At 38.9% G+C, this 16,062-nt stretch overlaps 1 long non-coding RNA gene across 1 annotated transcript in view; it reads left to right on the top strand.

Moving 5' to 3' along the window:
• Positions 1–15,473, top strand: part of LOC128314363 (uncharacterized) — a 32,243-nt gene extending 16,770 nt beyond the window's left edge. Inside the window, exons 3-4 of the long non-coding RNA XR_008295912.1 lie at positions 12,879–12,991; positions 14,690–15,473. This is a non-coding gene — a long non-coding RNA (uncharacterized LOC128314363). The remainder of the gene's footprint in view (positions 1–12,878; positions 12,992–14,689) is intronic.
• The last annotated feature ends 589 nt before the right edge of the window (positions 15,474–16,062 follow it).

Raw genomic sequence — 16,062 nt, 5'->3', positions numbered from 1 at the left:
AAGCAGAAAAAAGAGGGAGACTAAGGCAAAATAGCATGATTTAAGACTTAGAGAAATCAGTGACTCATTAAAAAAGAACAACTTCAGAATCGTAGGGGTCCCAGAAGATGAAGAGAGAGAAAAAGGGGTAGAATGGTTATGTGAGCAAATCACAGCAGAAAACTTTCCTAACCTGGGGAAAGACACAGACATCAAATTCCAGGAAGCACAGAAGATTCCCATTAGATTAAAAAAAAAAACCGACCATCAACAAGGCATATCATTATCAAATTCACAAAATACTCAGGCAAGGAAAGAATCATGAAAGCAACAAGGGGAAAAAAAAGTCCTTAACCTACAAGGGAAGACAGATCAGGTTTGCAACAGACCTATCCACAGAACCTTGGCAGGCCAGAAACGAGCGGCAGGATACATTCAATGTGCTGAATCAGAAAACTATGCAGCCAAGAATTCTCTACTCAGCAAGGCTGTCATTCAAAATAAAAGGAGAGATAAAAAGTTTCCCAAACAAAAATTAAAGGAGTTTGTGACCACTAAACCAGCCCTGCAAGAAATTTTAAGAGGGACTCTCTAAGGGGACAAAAGATGGGGGAAGGGGAGACCAAAAGCAACAAAGATTAGAAAGGACCAGAGAACACCACCAGAAACTCCAACTCTACAAGCATCATAATGGCAATAAATTCTTATCTTTCAGTACTCACTCTAAACGTCGATGGACTAAATGCTCCAATCAAAAGACATAGGGAAACAGAATAGGTAAGAAAACAAGATCCATCTATATGGTGTTTACAAGAGACCCACTTTAGACCTAAAGACACCTTCAGATTGAAAGTAAGGGGATGGAGAACCATCTATCATGCTAATGGCTGACAAAAGAAAGCCAGAGTAGCCATACTTATATCAGACAATCTAGATTTTAAAGACTATAACAGATGCAGGGGCGCCTGGGTGGCGCAGTCGGTTAAGCATCCGACTTCAGCCAGGTCACGATCTCGCAGTCCGTGAGTTCGAGCCCCGCGTCAGGCTCTGGGCTGATGGCTCAGAGCCTGGAGCCTGTTTCCGATTCTGTGTCTCCCTCTCTCTCTGCCCCTCCCCCGTTCATGCTGTGTCTCTCTCTGTCCCAAAAATAAATAAACGTTGAAAAAAAAATTTTTTTTTAAAGACTATAACAGATGCAGAAGGGCATTATATAACTAAGGGGTCTATCCACCAAGACCTAACAATTGCAAACATTATGCTCCAAATGTGTTAGCACCCAAATATATAAATCAATCACAAACATAAACACCCCACTTACAGTATCATCTAAACAGAAAATCAACAAGGAAACAATGGTTTTGAATGACACACTGGACCACCAGGTGGACTTAACAGATATATTCACAACACTTCACCCTAAAGCAGCTGAATACACATTCTTCTCCAATGCACATGGATGTTCTCCAGAATAGATCACATACTGAGACAGAAATCAGCCCTCAACAAGTACAAAAAGATCAAGATCACACAGTGTATATTTTCAGACCACAACACTATGATTCAAAATCAACCACAAGAAAAAATTTGGAAAGATAACAAATACTTGGATACTAAAGAACATCCTACTAAAGAATGAATGGGCTAACCAAGAAGTTAAAGAGAAAATTAAAAAGTACATGGAGCCAATGAAAATGATAAAACTAAAGCCCAAAACCTCTGGGATGCAGCAAAGGCAGTTATAAGAAGAAAGTATATAGCAATCCAGGCCTTCTCAAAGAAGAAAGAAAGGTCTCAGATACACAACCTAACCTTTCACCTTAAAAAGATGGGGAAAAAACAGCAAATAAAACCCAAAACCAGCAGAAAACAGGAAATAATAAAGGCTACAGGAGAAATCAATGCTATTGAAACCAAAACCAAAACAAACAAAAAACCAAACAGAACAGATCTATGAAACCAGAGCTGGTTCTTTGAAAGAATTAACAAAATTGATAAACCTCTAGCCAGTTTGATCAAAAATAAAAAGGAAAGGACCCAAATAAATAAAATCGAGAATGAAAGAGGAGAGATCACAACCAACACAGCAGAAATACAAACAATAATAAGAGAATATTATAAGCAATTATATACCAATAAAATAGGTAATATGGAAGAAATGGACAAATTCCTAGAAACATATAAACGACCAAAACTGAAACAGGAAGAAACAGAAAATTTGAACAGACCCATAACCAGTAAAGAAGTTGAATTAGTAATCAAAAATATCCCCAAAAAACAAGAGTCCAGGGCCAGATGGCTTTCCAGGGGAATTCTACCAAACATTTAAAGAAGAGTTAACACCTATTCTCTTGAAACTATTCCAAAAAATAGAAATGGAAGGAAAACTTCCAAACTCTTTCTGTGAAGCCAGCATTACCTTGATTCCAAAACCAGAAAAAGACTCCACTGAAAAGGAGAACTATAGACCAATTTCCCTGATGAACATTCATGCAAAAATCCTCAACATGGTATTAGCAACCGGATCCAACAATACATTAAAAAAAATTATTCATCACAAACAAGTGGGATTTATACCTGGGAGGCAGGGCTGGTTCAATATCTGCAAAACTATCAGTGTGATTCATCACATCAATAAAAGAAAGGAAAAGAATCACATGATCCTCTCAATACATGCAGAGAAAGCATTTGACAAAATACAGCATCCTTTATTGATAAAAACCCTCAAGAAAGTGGGGATAGAAGGATCATGCCTGAAGATCATAAAAGCCATATATGAAAGACCCAATGCTAGTATCATCCTCAATGGGGAAAAACTGAGAGCTTTTCCCCCAAAGGTCAGGAACAAGACAGGGATGTTGTTCAACAGAGTATAGAAAGTCTTAGCCTCAGCAATCAGACAACACAAAGAAATAAAAGGCATCCAAATTGCCCAGGAGGAGGCCAAAACTTTCACTCTTCACATATGACATGATACTCTAAAGAGTCCACCAAAAAACTGCTAGAACTGATCCATGAATTCAGCAAAGTTGCAGGATATAAAATCAATGTACAGCAATCAGTTGCATTCCTATATACCACTAATGAAGCAACAGAAAGAGAAATCAAGGAATTGATCCCATTTACACTTGGCATCAAAAACCTTAAAATACCTAGGAATAAATCTAACCAAAGAGGTGAAAGATGTATATAGTGAAAACTATAGAAAGCTTATGAAAGAAATGGAAGACACAAAAAACTGGAAAAATATTCCATGCTCCTGGATATAAAGAATATTATTAAAATGTCAATACTGCCCAAAGCAATCTACATATTCAATGCAACACCTATCAAAATAATACCAAGCATTCTTCACAGAGCTAGAACAAACAATCGTAAAATTTGTACGGAACCAGAAAAGACCCTGAATAGCCAAAGCAATCTTGAAAAAGAAAACCAAAGCTGAAGACATCACAATCCAGGACTTCAAGCTGTATTACAAAGCTGTAATCATCAAGACAGTATGGTACTGGCAGAAAAACAGACACTCAGATAAATGGAACAGAGAACCCAGAAATGGACCCACAAATGTATGGCCAACTAATCTTTGACAAAGCAGGAAAGAATATCCAATGGAATAAAGACAGTCTCTTTAGCAAGTGGTGCTGGGAAAACTGCACAGCGACATGAAGAATGAACCTGGACCACTTTCTTAGCCCATACACAAAAATAAACTCAAAATGGATGAAAGACCTAAATGTGAGACAGGAAGCTATCAAAATTCTCGAGAAAGCAGGCAAAAACCTCTTTAACCTTGGCCACAGCAACTTCTTACTCAACACATCTCCAGAGGCAAAGGAAACAAAAGCAAAAATGAACTAGTGGGACCTCATCAAAAAAAAAAAAAAAAAAAAAGCTTCCGCACAGGAAACAATCAGCAAAACTACAAGGCAACCAACAAAATAGAAGAAGATACTTGCAAATGATCATGTAAAGAATTAGTATCAAAAATCTATAAAGAACTTATCAAACTCGACACCCAAAAAACAAATAATCCAGTGAAGAAATGGGCAGAAGACATGAATAGACACTTCTCCAAAGAAGACATCCAGATGGCCAACCAACACGTGAAAACATGCTCCACATCACTCATCAGGGAAATACAAATCAAAACCACAATAAGATACCACCTCACACCAGCCAGAATGGCTAACATGAATAATTCAGGCAACAACAGATGTTGGCAGGGATGCAGAGAAAGAGGATCTCTTTTGCACTGCTGGTGGGAATGTAAACTGGTGCAGCCACTCTTTAAAACATTATGGAGATTCCTCAAAAAATAAAAATAGAACTACCCTACAACCCAGCAATTGCACTACTAGGTATTTATCCAAGGGATACAGGTGTGCTGTTTCGAAGGGACACATGTACCCCAACGTTTAGAGCAGCACTATCAAGAATAGCCAAAGTATGGGAAGAGCCCAAATGTCCATCAACAGATGAATGGATAAAGAAGATGTGGTATATGTATATGATGGAGTATTACTCAGTAATCAAAAAGAAGGAAATCTTGCCATTTGCAACTACATGGATGGAACTAGAGCGTATTATGCTAAGCGAAATGAGTCAAAGACAAATATCATATGACTTCACTCATATGAGGACTTTAAGATACAAAACAGCTGAACATAGGAGAACGAAGCAAAAATAAAATAAAAACAAGGAGGGGGATGAAACATAAGAGACTCTTAAATATGGAGAACAGAGGGTTACTGGAGGGGTTGTGGGAGGGGGGATGGGCTAAATGCATAAGGGGCATTAAGGAATCAACCCCTGAAATCTTGTTGCACTATATGCTAATTAATTTGGAAGTAAATTTAAAAAATAAATGAAATAAAAAAACATATTGAGAAATGCTGCTCTAGGGAATACTGCATAAAGGAAAAAGATGTGAGCCAACAATTTCCTCAATCAATGCAAAAACCAAAGGATAAGAAATCAAATCAACTTTTGCTATATCTTTATGTTGCTTAATCTAGATTAGATTCTTTTGGTTTTAAAAAAACACCTTAAGGAAAGACCACACACCAGCATGATCACCAGCCATTTCAGCTTCAGCAACTATCATCAACTAATAACTTCCCTGTGGACTAATTGGTTCCAATTTTTGAGAGATCAAGCCTATTTGTGTCAGGTAACAATTCTTATCTCTGAGAAGAAACCTCCAAATGAAAGCCTGCCCATAGGTCCCTGGTCAGCCTATGGATACCCCTAAGTAGTTCAATAAGGGCCACTCTAGTAGAGTGAACCTTTAACACTGCTTTGGAAAGCAGAGGATTTTGAGTGAGACCAGTTAAAGCCAGAAGAAAAAATCAAGTGTTAACAGGAAAATGGAGTAGCATGTCCAAAAACTCTATTTCACACCCTAATGCACCAGAGACGTGACAAGTTACTATGACTTGGACCAGGCTCACAGAATTAATCCTAGGACTGAGAATAGGATCCAGCTGTCAACTTTCATCTCAGAACCTTTGCAAGTAATTCATGTTATTACATTTTTTCCCAGTCTTTAATGCATGAGGGGTCGTCCCCCCTACTCCTGCCCACCACAGCATTTACCAACCCTGCCATATGTTCACCCTAAACCAATCACCTTAATCTATTTAGAGTTATACCATTCTTTATCTTTATGTAGAAGCAAGCCAGTGGATTGCATTCCTCTCTCCATCATAACTGGAAAAAGGAAATTAAAGAAATACAGGGAATCTCAAGTAACCAAAGCTAGCAGGTACTGAGGTTGTACAGAATAAAGCTCAGGACTTCACTGCAACTCCTTTCAGAGGCCATTTGATCTGTGCTCTTCTGCTCCGTACTTCTATTGTCTTATAAATAACCTAAACTCTCCCTCAAGGGTGCTCAAGAGTAAACACATGGATCCATGGACAAATCAACATTGGAAAAAAAAAAAAGAAAGTATTGGTTAGCAAGATTGTTTTTTCCAAGAAAAAAAAATCTTACTGTATCCAAATGGTTTCCAAAGATCTTTAGAGATGCCATTACCTGGCAGCCCAGAAAAAGCTACAGTCAACGCAAAACTTTTCAAATGTTCCATCATCAACAGCCCATGTCATGGTGGTGGGGGAGGGAAGACTGGAGTGGTTGACTTTTTATGGTCTCCCTTCCTTTCCATTCACTCTTTTCTTAAAACATAAAATTCCTTCAATCTGATGCTAAGGTTTACCAAGGCAAAAAGCAGAAAAAATAAAATGAAGGTCTTCCAAGGACTTAAAAATAATGCAAAAGCTTTCCACTTGCACTTCAGAGTAGTAGCACATTAGCTCTGTTGTGACTGAAAGCCCCCTCTGGATTCTGTCACACTTTATTCTCTTTCTGCAGCAGAAATTATTTGTGTCAAGTGTAAATCCATTATGTTTTTGCAGTGTTGTCTAGGTGAAGGGCATTTCTGCCCCTGACCAGCACCTAGCCCAGTGCCTGGCATGTAGTAGATACAACACACATCATTCATTCTGATTTACCCTAGATCCTACTCTTATAAAGGAAATATTAAAGCTGTAAGATACGATCATAAAGAAGAGAAGGTGAAGGAGTACTGCAGAAGTTTTTGTGTCTTCGTAGAAAGTCTCAAAGATCAATTTTTAATTAAAAACAAATGACTATAATATTGAGGCACCTGGGTGGCTCAGTCGGTTAAGCATCTGATTTCAGCTCAGGTCATGATCTCATGGTTTTTGAGTTCGAGCCCCATGTCAGGCTCTGTGCTGACAGCTCAGAGCCTGGAGACTGCTTTGGATTCTGTGTCTCCCTCTCTCTCTGCTCCCCCCTCGATTGTGCTCTGTTTCTCAAAAACAAACATTTAAAAAAATTTTTTTTTTAATTACTGTAATCTGTTGGTGCTCAGTATTGCTCCTTGGGCAGGCTACCTACATTTTTGTAAATATCTTATTTCCTTAGCTAGAATATCACCTTCTCTAAGGTAAAAACTGTCAGTGCATATAAAAACCATGTCCCAGTTTTTCTAGGGCTTTCCAAATTTCATCTAATCACATTCTTTTCCACAAAGTAAATATACTTAATACATAAGCAAGTATTAATTTTTATCTTTCTTGGACCTTTATTTTAACTCAAAAATCCCTACAGCATCCTCCATACTGTACATCCCATCACATTATCGTTTTCTCTTGCAGAGTAGCACACAGACATACATAAAACAAAAACTCACCATGTTTATTGATTACTAAATTAATCAGTTAATCAATTACTGGCTTAATCTGTTATAGTCACTACCCTAAAAAATCATTCCTGACATGGAAAACACATTCTAATTTTCTTTCATGTTAAAGCATCTTTAAGGAAGATACTACTGTAAAATGGCTAAGATAAGCTCTGACCTAAGAATTTGAAAGAACGTATTTCTTCTCTATGTGCCACCCCACCCACCTGCCATAAACAGCTCAACACTCATTTTTGTATGAATAAAATATGGTTCCAAAGGGCCCCAAAGAGAAGGAAGTAGAAGAAAAAGTGATTTTTTTAAACCCTGGCTTAAGGATTGTTACCATTGTTTACAAAGTGATGACAGGCACACAGGCAAGCAGGGGGAAAAAAGGGAGAAGAATATGGTACACTTATGCTCTAAAATGGTATTTCACATTATATATATTTCACACCTCCGTGCAGTGCTTCCCAAATTTCCACCAAAGAATCTATGAAGACACAGGAAGTGATAGTACTTCCCAATATCAAATAACAAGGCTTACAGTCAATCTATTGCCAACCCTGGGATGAACTTTCACTGTTTAGGAAGTTGATACTATTGGAGTTAACCCTGCAGCCTCCCATGGCTCCCTTCCTAGTCAGAAGAAGCTTCTCTGGAGCTGCATTGTTCAGTACTGTAGCCACTATTTGCATGAGGCTATTGAAATTAAATTAATTTTAAAATCCAGTTCTTCAGTACTCAATAGCCACAGTGAATAGTGGCTATCATATTAAATAGTGTAGACATAAAACATTTCCATCATCATATAAAGTTCTGCTGGCCACACATACTTCTAATCCAGATAGTATGGGGTGGGTTCTGCCTTTCTTATTAGTCCCTATTATCTGCTCTTTATGCCAAACTTTTTCTTGAGATCTCATTCTTGGCCTCCACTGATTCCTCTGAACTGGACCTTGGATCTTTCCCTGTCCCTGATCTGCCCCCATCTGGGAAACTAACTCCTATTCCCTGCTTTCATGCCCTGCCCACACCCACACAGAGACCAGTTTGTGTCTGCCCCCAGTGCCTGCCTACTCCTTCCTGAGTGAAGGAAGATTAGACAATTCAGGAGCTGAGACTTCCACTGGACTCTGCCTCAGTTTCCTGCTCCGTCCAAGTACCTATCCCTGTCCTGTTGGGAAACATGTGCTTGAAAGCTTTGAGGTAAAGTTTCCTACCCAAACAGGAAGCTGCAACCAGATATCTACAATCCTGCAATAGAAGCTCCCAGAAACTTACTATTAAACATGAGAATTAGACATATCATAAGAACTCTACATATCCCAGGGCATATCAACAGCTCTGAAAGAAAATATAATGGTAGGAAAAGTCTACCACATACTAAGAAATATTAATGAGAAAATGAACCACATCCATATAGTACATGATTATTGGTTTATAGGGGGAACTATTTCAAGCATCCAGATTTTTTAGAAAAAAAGTAATCTGAAAACAAAAATCAAGTTGGCCTTAGACTTCTCTGAAATACTGGATTTCAACAGAGCAATGCAACATGATTTTGGCAGGCAAACATTTTAATCTATAAAATTCTTCCCTAGCCAAGTTATTCTTCATGGGTAAAGAAAATGAAAAGAGAAAATAAATGCCCATGTTCCTGTTTTAAAGTAAGTTTAAATAACGATTATAAAGCTGCTTTGGAAATGATCACTGTCAATAGCATAAGTATTTGTATGGATATATACAGTGTGTGTGCAAATATATACATTTTGGATTACATAAACATCTACACAGTAATGTAGATTTTCTATATTATGTCTAAAATATAAGGAAAAGACTGATAAAAATAAAACTGAAAAAATCCTAAATTACAAAATGAATTCCACATACAGCTGAAGAAAACGAAAGTAATATAAACTTGCCTTGAGTGGAAAAGTCTCAAAAGGTAACATTTCATGGTTTATCAATAAAAAAACACAGAGCAAAGTATGCCTTTGAAAGCTAAATTTAAACACTAGTAAAAACGTAAACTATGTAGATCAAAAATACTAGAGAAAACACAAGCAAGGAAATAAGAGTCCATACACAAAACTGAAAACAGAAACAAGGATAATAGCAATAAGAAAAACATGTAAGTAAAACAATAAAGAACTAGATTGCCTAAAATATTTATTGACAAATCTTTCTTTACTTATCTGAAATGGTGACTTATCTTAGACTACATTTCTATACATAGTAACATTAATCACTAAATTCTACTCCTGAAACCAATACTGCACTCTATGTTAACTAGAATTTAAATAAAAATTTGAAAAAAAAAAAAAAGATTTATGCATGTATTCTTAAGGCCACATTACATCTATTAACTTTTTAAACAGATATTAAAGAGACATTTCTTTAAAAATAACTGTTTTTTAAAATTTTGGAATTAAAGACAAGTATTTAAGTGATAATGAGACAAAGAAACATAAGCATGAGAAAATATCACTAAGGGAAAAAAGTTTGGACTATGTGAAAATTTTTTAAAAACCCAAAACTGTATTGTGGCACTTGTGTGGCTCAGTCAGTTAAGCATCCAACTTCAGTCAGGTCATGATCTCATGGTGGGTTCGAACCCCGTGTCAGGTTCTGTGCTGACAGCTCAGAGCCTAGAGGCTGCTTCGTATTCTGTGCCTCCCTCTCTCTCCACCCCTCCCCTGCTCATATTCTCCCTCCCTCCCTCTCTCTCTCAAAAATAAACATTTTTTTTAATATTTTTAAATACTAATTATACTTTTGCATGAGGACGTGTGAGATGGGCTTGCTCATGAATTGTGCCTGATAGAAATGCACTGGAACAACTTTCCTGGAAAGGAATTTGGAAATTCATATTAAGAACCTTAAAATGTTCATACACTTTGACTTGATCATTCAATTCCACCTCTAGGACTCTGGTCTTTTAAGTTTGTTTTGGTGAGAAAGACCACAAGTGAGGGAGAGGCATACAGAGAGGGAGAGAGAGAGAATCCCACGAGGGGCAGAGAGGGAGAGAAATACAGAGCCCAAAGGGGGTTCAAGCTCACCAACCATGAGATCATGACCTCAGCCAAGGTCAGATGCTTAACCAGCTATGCCACCCAGGTACCCCTCCAGGACTCTGTTCTAAGGAAATAATCTCAAATAACAGCAAAGATTGAACCTCAGAATTGCTAACTGCAAATAAAAAAAGGAACTTTTCTGACAGATAAAAAGAATAATTAAAACAATGTAGTACATCCAGAAATGAATTACTGGGTTTTGTATCTATTAAAAACACAGTATTTCAAAAAAAAATTTTAAAGGAGAAATTTCTCACCACACAAACACAAGCATGATATAAAAAAGCATCTATGGATATATTCTTTAAATATTAATAAGGTTATCTCTAAAAATGAGTTTACAGTTGATTTGATTTTAAAACATTTCTATACCTCTCATATTTTCTACAACATGTCTATGTTGTTTAAAATCAGAAAAACGTAAATACTTTCCATCTGATGTAAAATTACAGATTCAGCATCTAACCGGCTACAGCCTGTGACTGAGTCCATGTGAAATTCATTACCCCAATGTGACAGCTAATTTTTCATCAAGCCCACTTGTGAATAAGCCTCCATGACTTCCTCCATTGTGTTCCACACAATTTAGCACTTGATTATATGCTGTTTTGCGTGCTCTTTGGGGTTCTTCCCTATTAATGCATACGTGTTAGCACTACTCAACTTGGTAAACATTTACAGAGCATCAGTACTATTCCAGGCTCTGTGTTGTGCTCAGCGAGTTTACTTTTTATTCAATTACCACAACTCTAAAGTATCCTTAGTATTAGCCAATTTTTAAAAATGTTAAAAGGTTAAGTGACTAACCCAAACTCAGAGGGGCAGAACTGAAATTTAATCACAGATCTCCACTCCCCAGTACTGCACAGTTGTTCCACCAAATAGTTTTTGCACTCCAAGAGAGTGTTACATATCTTACTTTTTCTTTTCACCCGAGGTGACCAGAACACTTAGTGAATACTCTGTAAGGTTATTTAATTTCCTAATGGGGGTTACCACATGGAAGTAGGGCCACAACCTACTTTTCAGACTCTGTATGGCACTGAGCATTGCCTATCAAATTCTTGATTTGTACTGGTTTTGTTTTGCACCCATTCAGAGGTTTATCCTGAACATTTGCCCATGTGTTGAATGCATGGTGATGTGGAAAACAAAGGCAGACAGAAATGGCAGATAGAACCCAATTTCCTTATAACCTGCAGCCCACTGACAAATATTTGAGGCTGGTAGAGTAAAACACTTCTCCAGGTTGCTAGAGGGAAAAACAACCTTAGCTTGACAATAGTTAGGCCTCCACTATCCTGGGACTCTTCTTTAGCATATGAAAATCCCAGTAGAAACTTCCCATGGACTTTACCTCCCCCAACTCCATAGTATATAACCAGTCTCTCCTCATGGTCCCCAGGGCAGCTCTTCCTGCCCACAGGTCCTGTCCCTGTGCTTTAATAAAATCACCTTTTTGCACCAAAGACGTCTTCAAGAATTCTTTCTTGGCCATCAGCTCTGGATGCCACGAACCCCACGATCACCCCCAAAACCTCATCACATGGCAGATTCAAAAGAAAGCTTGGCAGGACAGATGAAAGCAAATAGCACAACATTATGCAGGGCAGGGGTGAAGCAACAGTCTCAGGGAAACTCCCAAGCAGGTGAGTCAGATGAGGCATATAGTCCTCTAAGTTGTCAGAATCCCACAGAGAGGTATGTGGAGGCCGGGACATGTAATGGGCTGTGCTCCAGGAGGGGTTGGTGGCCACCCTGGAATTCAACCATCTTGTACAGGGCAAACAAGACAGCAGCCTTGCAAATGGAGAAATAATCTGAACTTAATGCCCACCACTCATGGGAGTCGCATGCCTGTGTTCCCATCACCTGGAGTCTTGAGAGGAGGTGAGACCAAGTATGGTCTCACCATGTGGAGGAAGGATGTGGGGCCACTGGTCCTACAAGAGCTCGGGCAAGGCTTTGCTTAACCAAGTACCTAGGATCACCTAGACGATAACATTCTTGCCACAGAGGACATAAGCCTTGATGTTTTCAGTGACACAAAGTAACTTACGTAATCTTTTCTCTCTCCCACTATAAAATGAGAAGGTTATACTAGCTGAAAGCCCTCCCAGCCTGGATTAATTGGATGCCCTCCAATGTGCTTCTACACCCTCTCTGACTCTCCTATTCCAGCTCCACAAATATCTGTATAGTTTTCTGATTCCTCTGTCAAGAATCCAACTCTTCCTTTGACTTGGTCTCATTTTTTCACCACTGGATCCCCAGAATCCAATACAGGCAGTTACTAGAGAATAAATATTAAAAATGAACATGTAAATAAATGAATCCCTTCCTGCTTATAATCATACTTCAATTTAATACTCTGATGAAAGAAGGTTTCTGTTGGCAGTAGGCAACCTGTAAGGCAATTTAATAAAATAGCACTTGAGCAGGCAGCTATGTCCCTAATCTTATTTACCTGCCTGTATCTTCCCTGCTCCTCCAGGTTGTCCCAGTCTGAAGGCTCATCTGGTCCCAGGGGCCAAACTGCATTTGAACATAGGTAGTGTAATGTTCTGTTAGCTGTAGCACAACCACCCACTTGGCTCCCTTGGTCTTTACAGCTTCTGATGACATCCAGTGTTAGCAGCTCCACTAAAGGTCACTGGGCTAAGTGGTCCTTTGGATGATCTCTTCTGCTCCCATACACCCGCTCCAGGATCAAACTTCTGTTGAGGTAACGGACTTCTTACTTCTGCTGGTCTTTCAACTCTGCCCTGTTACCCTAAGGCTAGCCCTCTGCTGCTCAACAGCTGTCCACCTAGCCCATCATCCTCCTCTGTCTCCATGTCCTCTCTCCTGGGCTTCCCCTAAACCTACTTATTGGAATATAGCTACTGCCCCCTTAGAAACTTCAAAGCTGTCTGTCACCTGAATCATCACTGGCTTGGGATGTGCCTTTAAGACATGGACAGGCCTGGTGTAGTGGTCCCTTTTTGCTGCCTCTTGGACCCTTCCAACACAGGCCCATCTCAGGCTGCCTGCCTCATGCTAACAAGAGCTATCATGCCCACACCCAGGTTAAGCTACCTGGCATTCCTTTGACAGCCTAAAATCAAGCATAGTTTTAGTAATCTGCTGATAGTTTCCAATCCTATCCTCATTTTTTAATTCAACTTCAAACATTATAATATAAACCGAATGGATATTGCTTTAACACAATGAAAATATCCACTTGCACGTCCAAGTTTGAAATTTATTTCAGGACTCAGATTAAAAGTTACATTGCAGTAAATATGCTCTGAAATGACTCAAGTTGTTCAAAAATTTGAATATGATTAGCTTTCTGGACCAAAAACTTCTACAATGAGAAAGAGGTTTTTACAAATGTGGCAGCCACTTAACTTTCCACAAATTGGTTTCTGGCCAGTTTCTACTTCTGCTGGGACACCAGCTCCTTTTCAACAAATTAGTTGCTAGGTGTAATAGAAACAAACTTTCGACCATTATTTCTATAGTGAAGAAAAATATTTTGTAGTTCTATACTTTTGATGTGGCTTTTTTTCTGAGAATCTATTTTTCCTTCCCCTAAAGCTTTTTGGCCACTAAAGCTTGGCCATGAAGTTAATTTGTCAAAGGCAGGGTAAGCAACCTTCAGTGTTTGCCCAGGATCAAGAGGTTTCCTAGGATACTGGACTTTCAGTTCTAAAACCATTTCAGTCCCAGGTGAACCAAGATAGTTGGTCACTCTAAGTCTACAAGGACCACAACAGTTTGCTGTGATGTTCAGGAGGACATAGGGCAGCCCCTTTGTAGGAGTCAGTGGGAGGAACAGAAATCTCAGTAGAAAGAGAGACTTCAGAGTGGACATGAGGATCCTTTATGCCAAGGACCCTCAAGGATCTCATATCTAGAGCCGCTGCTCTAAGACCTGAATCAAGGAGGCCTCTAAGAATGCAGCATCTCCAAAGAGGTTGGGAGAGGTCAAGGAGAGGGGCTTTTTCCCTAGTTCACATTTGGTTTCTTGGGAGGAGAGCACCTTTCAGAGTGCCTCTAGGCTGATGCAGCTGCATCAGAACAGAAATATCAACTTGGCATGCAAAGGCAAGGCCTATGGGAAATGGTTACTCCCATGTTGAAGCAAGGAGGGGAGGGCCTACACATCAGGAGCTAAAAATGGGGCCTGGTTAGGACTCAGAAGCTTTATCCAAACAAGAACCAAGATAGGCTTATAGCAACAGTTGGATGGGGCAGAGTAGGTGATTTCTAACCACAAAGAGAATACAGACCTCAAGTAACAATTAGCCCCACAGTCGCTTTAGTGGAGGATGAAATAAAGACAGATGCCAAAACTGAGAGACCAGAGGTCAACCAAATATCAGGAGAATTCAGCAAAGAAGGACAGTACCTGTACCAAGGAGTCCTCTCTCTACAGGCTCTAAGGATTCTCTGCTCCTTATGCTAAGTTGGAAAAGAAGACGAGGGGAGAATTTTTTGGAGAAGAGAAACAAAACAAAGTTGACTTGAAACTGGCTGAAGACCAATAGGGATAGCTTTACAGTTTTTGTTCTACCAGCAGCAAAAGTAAGGGTGGCGTTTTCCCACCATCCCCACCTGTAGACATATGAAGGACAGTATCTTTGTGCGCATCTGAGTTATGATGTAAAAAATTGAATTCTGCCACATTTCCATGGCATTTGATTCCCTCTACCTCCTTTTACTATGTACTGTTCTCTGTATTAGTTCCAAATATATCCTTCACTTCAAATGGGAAAGGATTTCTATTTCACAACTGTGAATTACTGAAACTGGAAAGATGAATCCATAAAAATAGGAACACTGAACTTGAATCAGATTCATCATGAAATTGGAAGTTGTCCCCATTTCAAAAAGAACCTCAGCATCTTTCTTGTGACTGACATGCCTAATTCATAGCCATATTATTATTTCCATTGTCTCTGCTAAAATTAAAAATTTTTTTCTTGGGGCACCTGGGTGGCTCAGTCAGTTGAGTATTCAACTTCTGGCCGGTTCACAAGTTCAAGCCCCATGTCGGGCTCTGTGCTGACAGCTCAGAGCCTGGAGCTTTCTTTGGATTCTGTGTCTCCCTCTCTTTCTGCCCCTCCCCCGATTGTACTCTCTCTTTCTCAAAAATAAATAAAACATTTAAAAAATTTTTTTCTAATTTTTCCTAAAGAATCTTTCTTTTCCCTTTTACTCAATGCCTTTGTTTTGCATATTTGAGATACAGGGCTTTCAAGACTAACTATAAATTTAGAAAGTTCAAGCATTTAAGTAAATTTTAGAGGAATCATTTTTTCAATAGGTGAGCCTACATTGCTCAAGTCTTGTAACATAGGACCTTACCGACTTGGCTTACACTTAGGCCAAAACGTACTATTATCTTGGCAGGAAACTAGAATTTCCTTTTGACTAGGAATGGATTAAAGCTTCCTTTCTAGAAAGTACACTCACAATGGCACTCTGTTCAGAGTCAGGCCTGTGCAGGTGTGACTTGGCAGGATCTGGGAGGCATAATAATAGAAGATATTGTAATTGGAGATATTTCATTCAGGTTATACAGGATGAGTTTCTAATCTACTCAAGCAATAAAGATTGAATAAACTGCATAAAATATCATTCTCAGGAGGCACTGATCCTATGAAAAATATTGTACTTTTAAAGCTCGTAAGTTATCCCACTGTTAATTTTCTTCATCCTGCTGTCTCAGTTTAGCCATACCTTGGGGCTTGCATTCCTTCTCAATAGACCTAATTTTATGCTCTGTCAGTTCCCCCAGAAATTTGC

The sequence above is a fragment of the Acinonyx jubatus genome, chromosome B1, assembly GCF_027475565.1.
Source record: "Acinonyx jubatus isolate Ajub_Pintada_27869175 chromosome B1, VMU_Ajub_asm_v1.0, whole genome shotgun sequence".
In the NCBI taxonomy this organism is placed as follows: Eukaryota; Metazoa; Chordata; class Mammalia; order Carnivora; family Felidae; genus Acinonyx; species Acinonyx jubatus.
Note: the sequence above shows the minus strand (reverse complement) of the source record. Positions and strands in the feature narration are given on the sequence as shown.